This window comes from Oncorhynchus nerka, linkage group LG14 (genome assembly GCF_034236695.1).
Source record: "Oncorhynchus nerka isolate Pitt River linkage group LG14, Oner_Uvic_2.0, whole genome shotgun sequence".
NCBI classification, from domain to species: domain Eukaryota; kingdom Metazoa; phylum Chordata; class Actinopteri; order Salmoniformes; family Salmonidae; genus Oncorhynchus; species Oncorhynchus nerka.
Window position 1 is genome coordinate 70,917,546 of NC_088409.1, and position 10,348 is coordinate 70,927,893.

Below are 10,348 nucleotides of genomic sequence, written 5' to 3' on the forward strand. Positions count from 1 at the left end.
GGTAGTTCTGTAACGATTCTCCTCGTCATCTGAGGAAGAGTAGTCAAGATCGGACCAATGCGCAGAGTGGTATGTGTCCATGTTAATATTTAATAAATCAACTGAACACTGAATAACAAAACAAAAAAGAGAGTGAACGAAACACTCCTGTAAGGTGCAAACACACAAAACAGAAAACAACTACCCACAACCCACAGTGGGAAAACAGGCTGCCTAAGTATGATTCTCAATCAGGGACAACAATTGACAGCTGCCTCTGATTGAGAACCATACTAGGCCGAACTCAAAAACCAACATAGAAAAACAAACATAGACTGCCCACCCAACTCACGCCCTGACCATACTAAAACAAAGATATAATAACAGAACTAAGGTCAGAACGTGACAAGGACAACAACCCAAAACACAGAAGTAAATCAACAACAGAAGAAAATACACCTTCTGGAGTGGCCCAGTCAGAGTCCTGACCTCAACCCGATTTTAAATTCTGTGGCATGACCTCGAGAGCGGTTCACACCAGTCATCCTAAGAATATTGCTGAATTGAAACAGTTTTGTGAAGATGAACGGTCCAAAATTCTCCCTGACCATTGTGCAGGTCTGATCTGCAACTAATTTGTAAGTCGCTCTGGATAAGAGCGTCTGCTAAATGACTTAAATGTAAATGTAAATGTACAGAAAATGTTTGGTTGAGTTTATTGCTGCCAAAGGAGGGTCAACCAGTTATTAAATCCAAGGCTTCACATACTTAACCACCCTACACTGTGAATGTTTACACGGTGTGTTCAATAAAGACATGAAAACATATTGTTTGTGTGTTATTAGTTTAAGCAGACTGTGTTTGTCTGTTGTTGTGACTTAGATGAAGATCAGATAAAATTTTATGACCAATTTATGCAGAAATCCATACATTTCTTGCCACTGTATATCATACTAAATGGGTCAAATGTGATCAAAACGTAGGATACTATACGTCTTACAATTTCAATTGTATTGTACAACCACTATTATATTTAGTATGATTCGTAAAGTAACATATCATACTAAATAAAGTGGTACGGATTTTGTAAATTATAATACGTTTCGCTCTGTGACCAGGTTGGTTTCCCCATTTCATCATAGAGTTATGCAGAGGGCACTCCTAACATGAATTTCCTTTCTCCACCTTTATGCCCCAGACTGGGGGAATTCTGAACAGTGCGGCAGCACAATGTTTGAAGTTCACATTTTGCCTTTAATCTAAACATTTGTCTTCTGACATGGGTGCCCAGGCTTGAACTCAATGGGATTCACAAGCTCCTCACTTGACATGTGGAGATGTGGTTGAGTGGGTCACATTACAAATAAATGTGTCCCTCTTTCTGCCCTACAACTCAGGATTTTTATTCCTTTCCCACTTTCACTCCTTCTCTGTATTCTCGGTATAATTATAATCTGTCTAAATAAAGCATTTACAAATAAAAATGAAATTCCACACAGGAGAAGGTAGAGTTCCTATTCAGACTTGAGATATGTTGATTTAACATAGACTTAAGTAAAATAAATGTCCATGTATTACTGACTTATGTATCTCAAGTCTGAATCGGGCCCCATGTGCTCAGTGTAACATGGGTGGTTCAGCAGAACTATTAAGACTGAAGACTGGCTGAGTGGAGTAAGACAGTGTTTTGAAAAGCAGGAGACCCAGGTTCAAATCCACATAGTCACACAAGTACAAGCTTTATACTATACATGTTACCTCTGCTATGACTTATGTAACTCTAAACATATTGATTGTATCCTCATTTATAATCTCACAATGAGCCTAGCAACTGTAGTAGCCTATAATTGTCATACCTGCTCCCGCTCGAGGGCTCCAGGCTGCCCTTCATTACGCACACCTGTCGCCATCATTGCGTGCAGCAGTACTCACCTGGACTCCTCTTTGCTGATTGCCTCGTCTATAATTGTCTGCTCACCCGTTTGTTCCCTGTGTCAGCATAGATGTCGTTATTTTGTCTCTTGTCCTGTTTCATGTCCGTTGTCTGTTAAATGTTCTCCCTGTACCTGCTTCCTGTCTCCAGTGTCGATCCTCACAGAATGCTGACACCAAAATTGGAAGCATCAGGGTGGGTTTGTTTTTTGTTGGTGACGTCCGGATGCTGTCACCGATGGAACCGGGGGTGCCTCAGCTAGCTCGTCGGGCTTCCACGCCGGCTCGAGAGGTTTTCTTCCCCTGGTGGGCTCGGCAGGCTCCCACCCCACGTCATGTTGCAGCCGGCCATCAGGCCCCCATGCCTCAGCCGGTTCGTCAGGCTTGTCCAGCACCCATGCCTCGGCTGGCCCGCCAGGCTCGCCCAGGTGGGACGCCGGGTGGCGCCCCTAGAGGGGAGGGTACTTCCCTTTGTTGTCTGCTCCCCCATTTGTTCCCTGTGTCAACATTAATGTCGTTATTTTGTCCCCTGTCCAGACGCTGTTCCTGTCCTGTTTCATGTCCGTTGTCTATTAAATGTTCTCCCTGTACCTGTTTCCTGTCTTCAGCGTTGATCCTCACAATAATAAGTGCCACGTTCTACCCTAGGAACATTATTCAAATAACCTCAATACATAAAAAGAAATGGTCAGTGACAGTTTAATGAGAGGTTTGTAATAATCCAGGTCGTAATAGTCCAGGTCCTGAATGCCATCTGCTTGATCATCTTCACCGTCTTCAAAAAGGACAAACACACGCTAAATCTTCTTCGCTCACACACTGCTGGCTGACTGCCTGTACTTAATAGTGGCTAACATCTTGCTCCTACTTAGTTTCTTTGCAGTCCCCATGCCAGTTGCAGTGTGTATTATCATCCATGTGTTTATGAGTGTATTGACCTTTGCCACGCCACTGACACTGACAGCCATGAGCCTGGAGCGGTATGTGGCCATCTGCATGCCCCTGCGCCATGGAGAGCTCTCCACTGTACGCAGAGCCATTCACTGCATCCTACTCATCCACAGCATCAGCGCCATACAGTCCATCATAATGGTCTCCATCTTCCTTGCCTCAGTACCTCTGGACTTTTACACTCTGGACAAGCAGTGCTCAGTGGAGATGCTTGTTGTACATAGGTGGCAGGGTCACATTAAATCAGCAGTAAGTCAGTTCTACTTTCTGGTCATGTCCATCACCATTGTGTTTACCTATGCTAGAATAATAGCAGTTGCTAAAGAGGCATCATCAGACAGTATGAAATCTTCCTCTAAAAGTCGTAAAATGGGGATCCTCCACGCCATCCAGCTGTTCCTCTGTCTGATCCAGCTGTGATGCCCATTCATCTAGGCGGCTGTCTTGCAGATTCATTTCAGAATTTTTATTGATGTAAGGTACTTTGATTACATTGTTTTTATTCTGGACCCACAATGTCTGAGTCCACTTGTCTATGGCCTAATGTCACGATTTCCACCGAAGTCGGAACCTCTCCTTTTTCGGGCGGTGCTCGGCGTCGCCGGTCTTCTAGCCATCATCGATCCACTTTTCATTTTCATTTTGTTTTGTCTTGTCTTCCCACACACCTGGTGTCAATTCCCTCGTTACATGTTGTGTATTTAACCCTCTGTTCCCCCCCCATTTCTTTGTGCAGAATTGTTCATTGTAAGTGCATGTGCACATTTTCTCTGGTGCGCGACGGGTGTTGTACCCATTTGTTTGTTATTCTGGTTTCAGGTGGTTTTATGAATAAAACTGCTCCGTTGATTACCCAGTTTTGCTCTCATGCGCCTGACTTCCCTGCCACCAGTTACGTACTCCCTTACACCACACAGTGATGAAAAGTTTTTATGTATTTTGTGGATTGAATAAGATAATATTTGTTGATATTTAAATAGCTGATTATATGAAAAGACATCACTTACTGGAACAGGTTAACAGAGATGTTTTGTTGTATTGCATGATGTACTCATTAATAATGGCTTTACTGTTTCAGATTTGGATATATAAAACATGATTTGCAACAGCATGTAACAACATATTGGATTTAATTATCACATGATCTTGTGGTATTGAAATGCACTTTTCTTTGTCAAGTCCTCAGACAATGACGTACTGTGTTAATGTCTTGGTACATATGCACAGCTCTGTTAAATGCACTTATGTATGTTTTTAGGTCTACAGCATCAATAATTATATGCATTGCAGTGAAATGTGTTCTTCCCCCCCAAAAAATGTCATAAACCATGTCATAAACCATGTACAGTGCCTTCGGAAAGTATTCAGATCCCTTGTCTTTTTCCACGTTGTTATGTTACAGCCTTATTCTAAAATGTATTCAATTGCTTTTTTCCCTCATCAATCTACACACAATACCTCCTAATGATAAAGCAAAAACAGGTTTTTAGACATTTTTGAAAATGTATTAAAAACAAAAAACTTAAATATCACATTAACATTTAGACCGTTTACTCAGTACTTTGTTGAAGCACCTTTGGCAGCAATTACAGCATTGAGTCTTCTTGGGTATGATGCTACAAGCTTGGCACACCTGTATTTGGGGATCTTCTCAAGCTCTGTCAGCTTGGTTTGGGAGCATTGCAGCACAGCTATTTTTGGTCTCTCCAGAGATGTTCGATGGGGTTCAAGTCCGGGCTCTGGCTGGGCCCCTCAAGGACATTCAGAGACTTATCCCGAAGCCATTCCCGCATTGTCTTGATTGTGTGCTTAGGGTCGTTGTCCTGTTGGAAGGTGAACCTTCACCCCAGTCTGAGTTCTTGAGCGCTCTGGAGCAGGTTTTCATCAAGGATCTCTCTGTTCTTTGCTCCGTTCAACTTTCCCTCGATCCTGACTAGTCTCCAAGTCCATGCCGCTGAAAAACATCCCCACAGCATGATGCTGCCACCACCATGCTTCCCCGTAGGGATGGTGCCAGGTTTCCTCTAGACGTGACGCTTGGCTTTCAGGCCAAAGAGTTCCATCTTGGTTTCATCAGACCAGAGAATCTTGTTTCTCATGGTCTGAGATTCTTTAGCTGCCTTTTGGCAAACTCCAAGCGGATGTCATCTACCTTTTACTGAAGAGTGACTTCCGTCTGGCCACTCTACAATAAAGGCCTGATTGGTGGAGTGCTGCAGAGATGGTTGTCCTTCTGGAAGTTTCTCCCATCTTCATAGAGGAACTCTAGAGCTCTGTCAGAGTGACCATCGGGTTCTTGGTCACCTCCCTGACCAAGGCCCTTCTCCCCCGATTGCTCAGTTTGGCTGGGCAGCCAGCTCTAGGAAGAGTCTTGGTCATTCCAAACTTCTTTCATCTAAGAATGATGGAGGCCACTGTGTTCTTGGGGACCTTCATTGCTGCAGACATATTTTGGTACCCTCCCCAGGATCTGTGCCTCGACAAAATCCTTTCTCTGAGCTTCTATGGACAATTCCTTCAACCTCATGACTTGGTTTTTGCTGTGACATGCACTGTAATTGCAGGACTTTATAGACAGGCGTGTGCTTTTCCAAATCAGGTCCAATCAATAGAATTTACCACAGGTTATCGCACCTCAGGATATGACCCAGATCCAGACACGGGAGGCTGATAGTACAGTTCTCAGATGCTTTATTAGAAACACGAGGCAGGAAAGGGCAGGTTGAGGGCAAGCAGAGGTTTGTGATCAGGTCCAAGTCAGGCAGGTAAAGGACAGCAGGCAGGCTCGGGGTCAGGGCAGACAGAATGGTCAAAACCGGGCAAATTAGGAAACAGAACTAGAGAAACAGGAAGGCGGGAGAGAACGCTGGTAAGACCTGACAAGACAAGACAAACTGGCAACAGACAAACAGAGAACACAGGTATAAATACACAGGGGATAATGGGAAGATGGGCGACACCTGGAGGGGGGTGGAGACAGGCACAAAGACAGGTTAAACAGATCAAGGTGTGACACAGGTGGGCTCCAATCAAGTTGAGAAACATCTCAAGGATGATCAATGGAAACAGGCTGCGCCTGTGCTCAATATTGAGTCTCATAGCAAAGGGTCTCAATACTTATGTAAATAAGGTACTGTATTTTTTTTATTTTTTTTATGCATTTAATGCAGTTTTCGCTTTGTCATTATGGGTTATTGTGTGTCGATCGCTCAGTTGTTTAAAAAAAATCAATTTTAGAATAAGGCTGTAACGTAACAAAATGTGGAAAAAGTCTAGGGGTCTGAATACTTTCCGAAGGCACTGCATGTTATGATGACTTGATCAGGAGAATAATAAAATACCCCAGTTCCTCCCAAGAAAACCTGCAAGGAAATCAAATATTTACTGTACTAGCTTCTCATAAAGTGCACTTGATTTGATCTTTAGGCCAGAAACCCACCCGGCCTCTACAGTGGTAGGGGAAACACTAACATGTCTTAATTAACCTGTTTCCCGGTTAGAGTATAATCAACTGTTATTGGAATGTTTTCATGTCTATAGTCCTACATTATTACTACTCATATAATGTCCTCTTTCTCTACACGTCCGAGTTGGGTTTCTTTTGATATTCAAACTTTTTTATATATATATGGGGTATATATATATATATATATATATATATATAAGGCAGCCCCAACATTTTTCAGGTGTGTTCCCTTACAAAAAAGTCACTAACTTTTTTGGGCTGTTATAATTTTCACGAGTCAGACATGGTTTTCGGACACGTATGTGAAGTTTCCCATTTTAATTCTTCACGTTTTTCCCTCAGGATTTATTTCCCCATATTTATTTTTCACTACTTCCAGCTACATCTGGTCTCCCATAGAGGGACCGACCAAAACTGACCGTGCTTAACTTCAGAGGCAATCCAGCAGTGGGATGCAGGGTGAGATCAGTGGCATTTCTACGATTTTAAGACATTTGGGCTTTGCCCAAAGCCAGTAAGGGATCTGGGGTTATCCTCCCCTGGCATAAAAAATAAGGAATTTTAACAGCTAAGTGTATGAATTTGATACGCTTTGATATGAACATTGAGAGATTATATCTTTTTCAGTTAACTTGTCTCGTGTATCCTCATCTCTCTTCCTGTCCTGTTTGGAAAAAGTGTATAAAGCAAACAATTGTTTTCGGGCAAATAAATAAAACAAATTAGAATCTATAGAGCCGCTTGAAGTGACATAGTCTGCTCTGTGCTCATCAAACCCTCTCCATCTCTTCTGTCACTTTCTCGGTGTCTTGTCTTCTGCTGTCTTGTGTCTTGTCTGTTGCTGTCTCAGGTTCTTGTTTGTTAGTGTCTCATTTGTCTATCCTCTTCTGTTAAGGACTGTTTTGTTCTTCTGGTGTCACTCCCCATCATATCCTATTCTTCTGTTGCTGTCTCTGTGTCTTGCCTGTTGTCTCTCTCCATCATATCCTACTCTTCTGTTGCTACCAAGGAACTTGACCAATACTTATGAGCATGATGCATTTTGAGAATGGCATGAAATTAATTTATCTCTTGAGAAATCAAGACTATCAAAAACTGTAGAATAAGGAAATGCCTCTTCCCGGAGATGTTTTGTGTCATAGTGGTTTATGGTGAAATATGTATTAAACGTCCACAACCCATCCCTCCCAAACCTGATTTAAAAAAATATATATATATATTTACGTAAGTATTCAGACCCTTTGCTATGAGACTTGAAATTGAGCTCTGGCGCATCCTGTTCCCATTGATTGTCCTTGAGATGTTTCTTAAAGTTGATTGGAGTTCACCTGCAGTAAATTAAATTGATTGGACATGATTTGGAAAGGCACACACCTATCTATATAAGGTCCCACAGTGCATGTCACAGCAAAAACCAAGTCATGAGATCAAAGGAATTGTCCGTAGAGCTCCGAGACAGGATCGTGTCGAGGCACAGATCTGGGTAAGTGTACCAAAACATTTCAGCAGCATTGAAGGTCCCAAAGAACACAGTGGCCTCCATCATTCATGGAAGAAGTTTGGAAACATTAAGACTTCATAGAGCTGGCCGCCCAGCAAAATGAGCAATAGGGGGAGAAGGGTCTTGGTCTGGGAGGTGAACAAGAACCTGATGGTCACTCTGATAGAGCTCCAGAGTTCCTCTGTGGAGATGGGAGAACCTTCCAGAAGGTGAACCATCTCTGCAGCACTCCACCAATCAGACCTTTATGGTAGAGTGGCCAGACAGAAGCCACTCCTCAGTAAAAGGTACATGACAGCCAGCTTACTCTCAGACCACGAAAAATACTTTCCGAATGCACTGTATATTGTCATGAAATTGTCTGTGTGCATATCAAGGCGTTGTTTTCCTCAACATTTCAGATTTGCAGACATAGACCTTTCCTCAAGCAGGCCACACTGAAAAATGCAGAATCTGACAGACCTACCAGGCAATGCCATCAACTCACATAAGAGTTGTCTGTGATAATCAAGGTGTGTGTGGTGTTCCCTTTCTTCTGCATCTTTCTCTACTGCATTGTGGTCATGCTGCACACCTTCGCCTCCCACAGACAATTCCTGGACAACTCCTGATACATCCTGTTTGCCTACATGCTGATCAATGACACTCTGCAGCTCCTCTCTTCTGTCCTCCTCTTCCTCTTCATCGTGGCAACATGCAGTTTGCTATCGTCTACTGTGCCCCTCTACTCTTCTTCTCCACCTCCACAACACCCCTCTGATCCTGGCAGCTATGTCCCTGGAGCGCTACGTGGCCATCTTCTATCCTCTGCAGCGTCCAGCTGCCTGGCACGCTGACCGTATCTGGATCATCATTCTGAGCCTGTGGCTGGTCAGCTGCATCCTGCCCATTGTGGACTTCTCTCTGGGAGAGCCTCAGCCTGGCGTGATCGTCCTCTCCACCCTGGTGCTCTGCAAAACCCTGGTCCTTAATTCATCCCCAATCCAGACACCGTTAAAGGTGTTGCTCAACGGGCTGTTCTTCGCAGTGTTGGCGGCCATCATCATGTTCACCTACATGAGGATCCTGCTGGAGACCAGGAAGATGCGTCAGGACCGGGCGTCGGTAACCAAGGCCATGCATACAGTGCTGCTCCAAGGTTTTCAGTTGCTGCTGTGCATGATCGCCTTCACCCACTCGGTCTTAGAGAGCCTCATCAGTATGCACGCTGGCTGGCCGAGCACATCATTTTGCTGCCCCGCTTCCTCAGCCCAATTATCTACAGCCTGAGAGATGGGAGTCTGTCCTGTGCTGCTCACACAAACACAGGATCAGTCCCAGAGGCCCGGCCACCAAGCCCAGGGTCAAAATAACTGCTCCCGAAGTGGAACCACTGCTTAAATCAATGTTTTTATTTGAATCTGTACAGACTAGTAGCCTGTTTTATGTTAAAAAGAGTAAAACCCTGGCTGGATGACAGCCATAATGTCATTATAAAGCAGGTGTCTTTTAACACTTATATTTGTTGGTTGCTATCTAACAAAACTGTACATTTTTCTTGAAACAGAGAGGCTTGCTTTGGATAGAGAAGATTTCTTCACAATTTGAAAAGACTTCCAGAAACCGTAAACTCGTACACTAGGTGTCACTGTAATTCCACATTTATCAAGAGGTGCAGCTTGGGTTACCGCACTGGCAGTGGTGAAGAAGGTATTAAATTGTCACGCTTGAGTAAAAGTAAAGATACCTTAATAGAAAATGACTGAAGTAAAAGTAAAGTTAATGTAGATTCTATTTGATTAGATAGATTGAAATTGTATGTTAAACATCATAGCATAGTTGAAAGATATGTGTTGCGTAGAAACACGAAGTGGGTGGCCAGCAGAGATAGGCGGGATGGGCTGAGGGAAGCTGAGGGTTGGGATGTGGAATTGGAGACAAGTTGGAGTGGAGTTGCTGTGTGAGAGAGAGAAGGATGGTCAAAAGATAAAGGTGAAAAAAGTCTAAATTAAACATAATAAAAGTATATTTGAATGACACTAAGTGGCAGTGTTTTTACAACTAATGCCGGTTTTCCTGAGGCTGATGCTGTGCAGGTGTTTGTACACATGCATATGCACACACTCTCATTCAAATAAACACATACAAGAACACACACATACGTGTAATAGTGCCAGACATGCACACAAATATATACAGTTGGCATTGCTGTTATGATTTCAGTTGTCCTTGATGTCCTTTGTTTTAAATGTATTATATTTGCTGTTTTCTTCTGTCTTTACCTTTTTTCTCTTTAGTTCATTCTCTTGGTTGTTGGTGCCGTGGGGGGGGATCTTGGGGGTGGGGAATGGAATTCATTGTATTTGTTTTCTTCCGTGGGGGGACTGTAGGAGGGGTCTCGAATGGTTGAGGGACAGCTTTTTGGGGAACTGCGGGGGATCTTGGAGGATTCGGGTGTCACAAGATTGTGATCATGAAAAAGGAAGCTATGACATATTTTATATCACAATCATGCACACGCACCCTCACACATAAGGATG

The 10,348-nt window shown here is 43.3% G+C and overlaps 2 pseudogenes; both read left to right on the forward strand.

The window, feature by feature from the left end:
• The first annotated feature begins 2,149 nt into the window (after positions 1-2,149).
• Positions 2,150-3,697, forward strand: LOC115141282 (odorant receptor 131-2-like; annotated as a pseudogene).
• A 4,576-nt stretch (positions 3,698-8,273) lies between these two features.
• On the forward strand, positions 8,274-9,181 carry LOC115141283 (odorant receptor 131-2-like; annotated as a pseudogene).
• Positions 9,182-10,348: the final 1,167 nt, after the last annotated feature.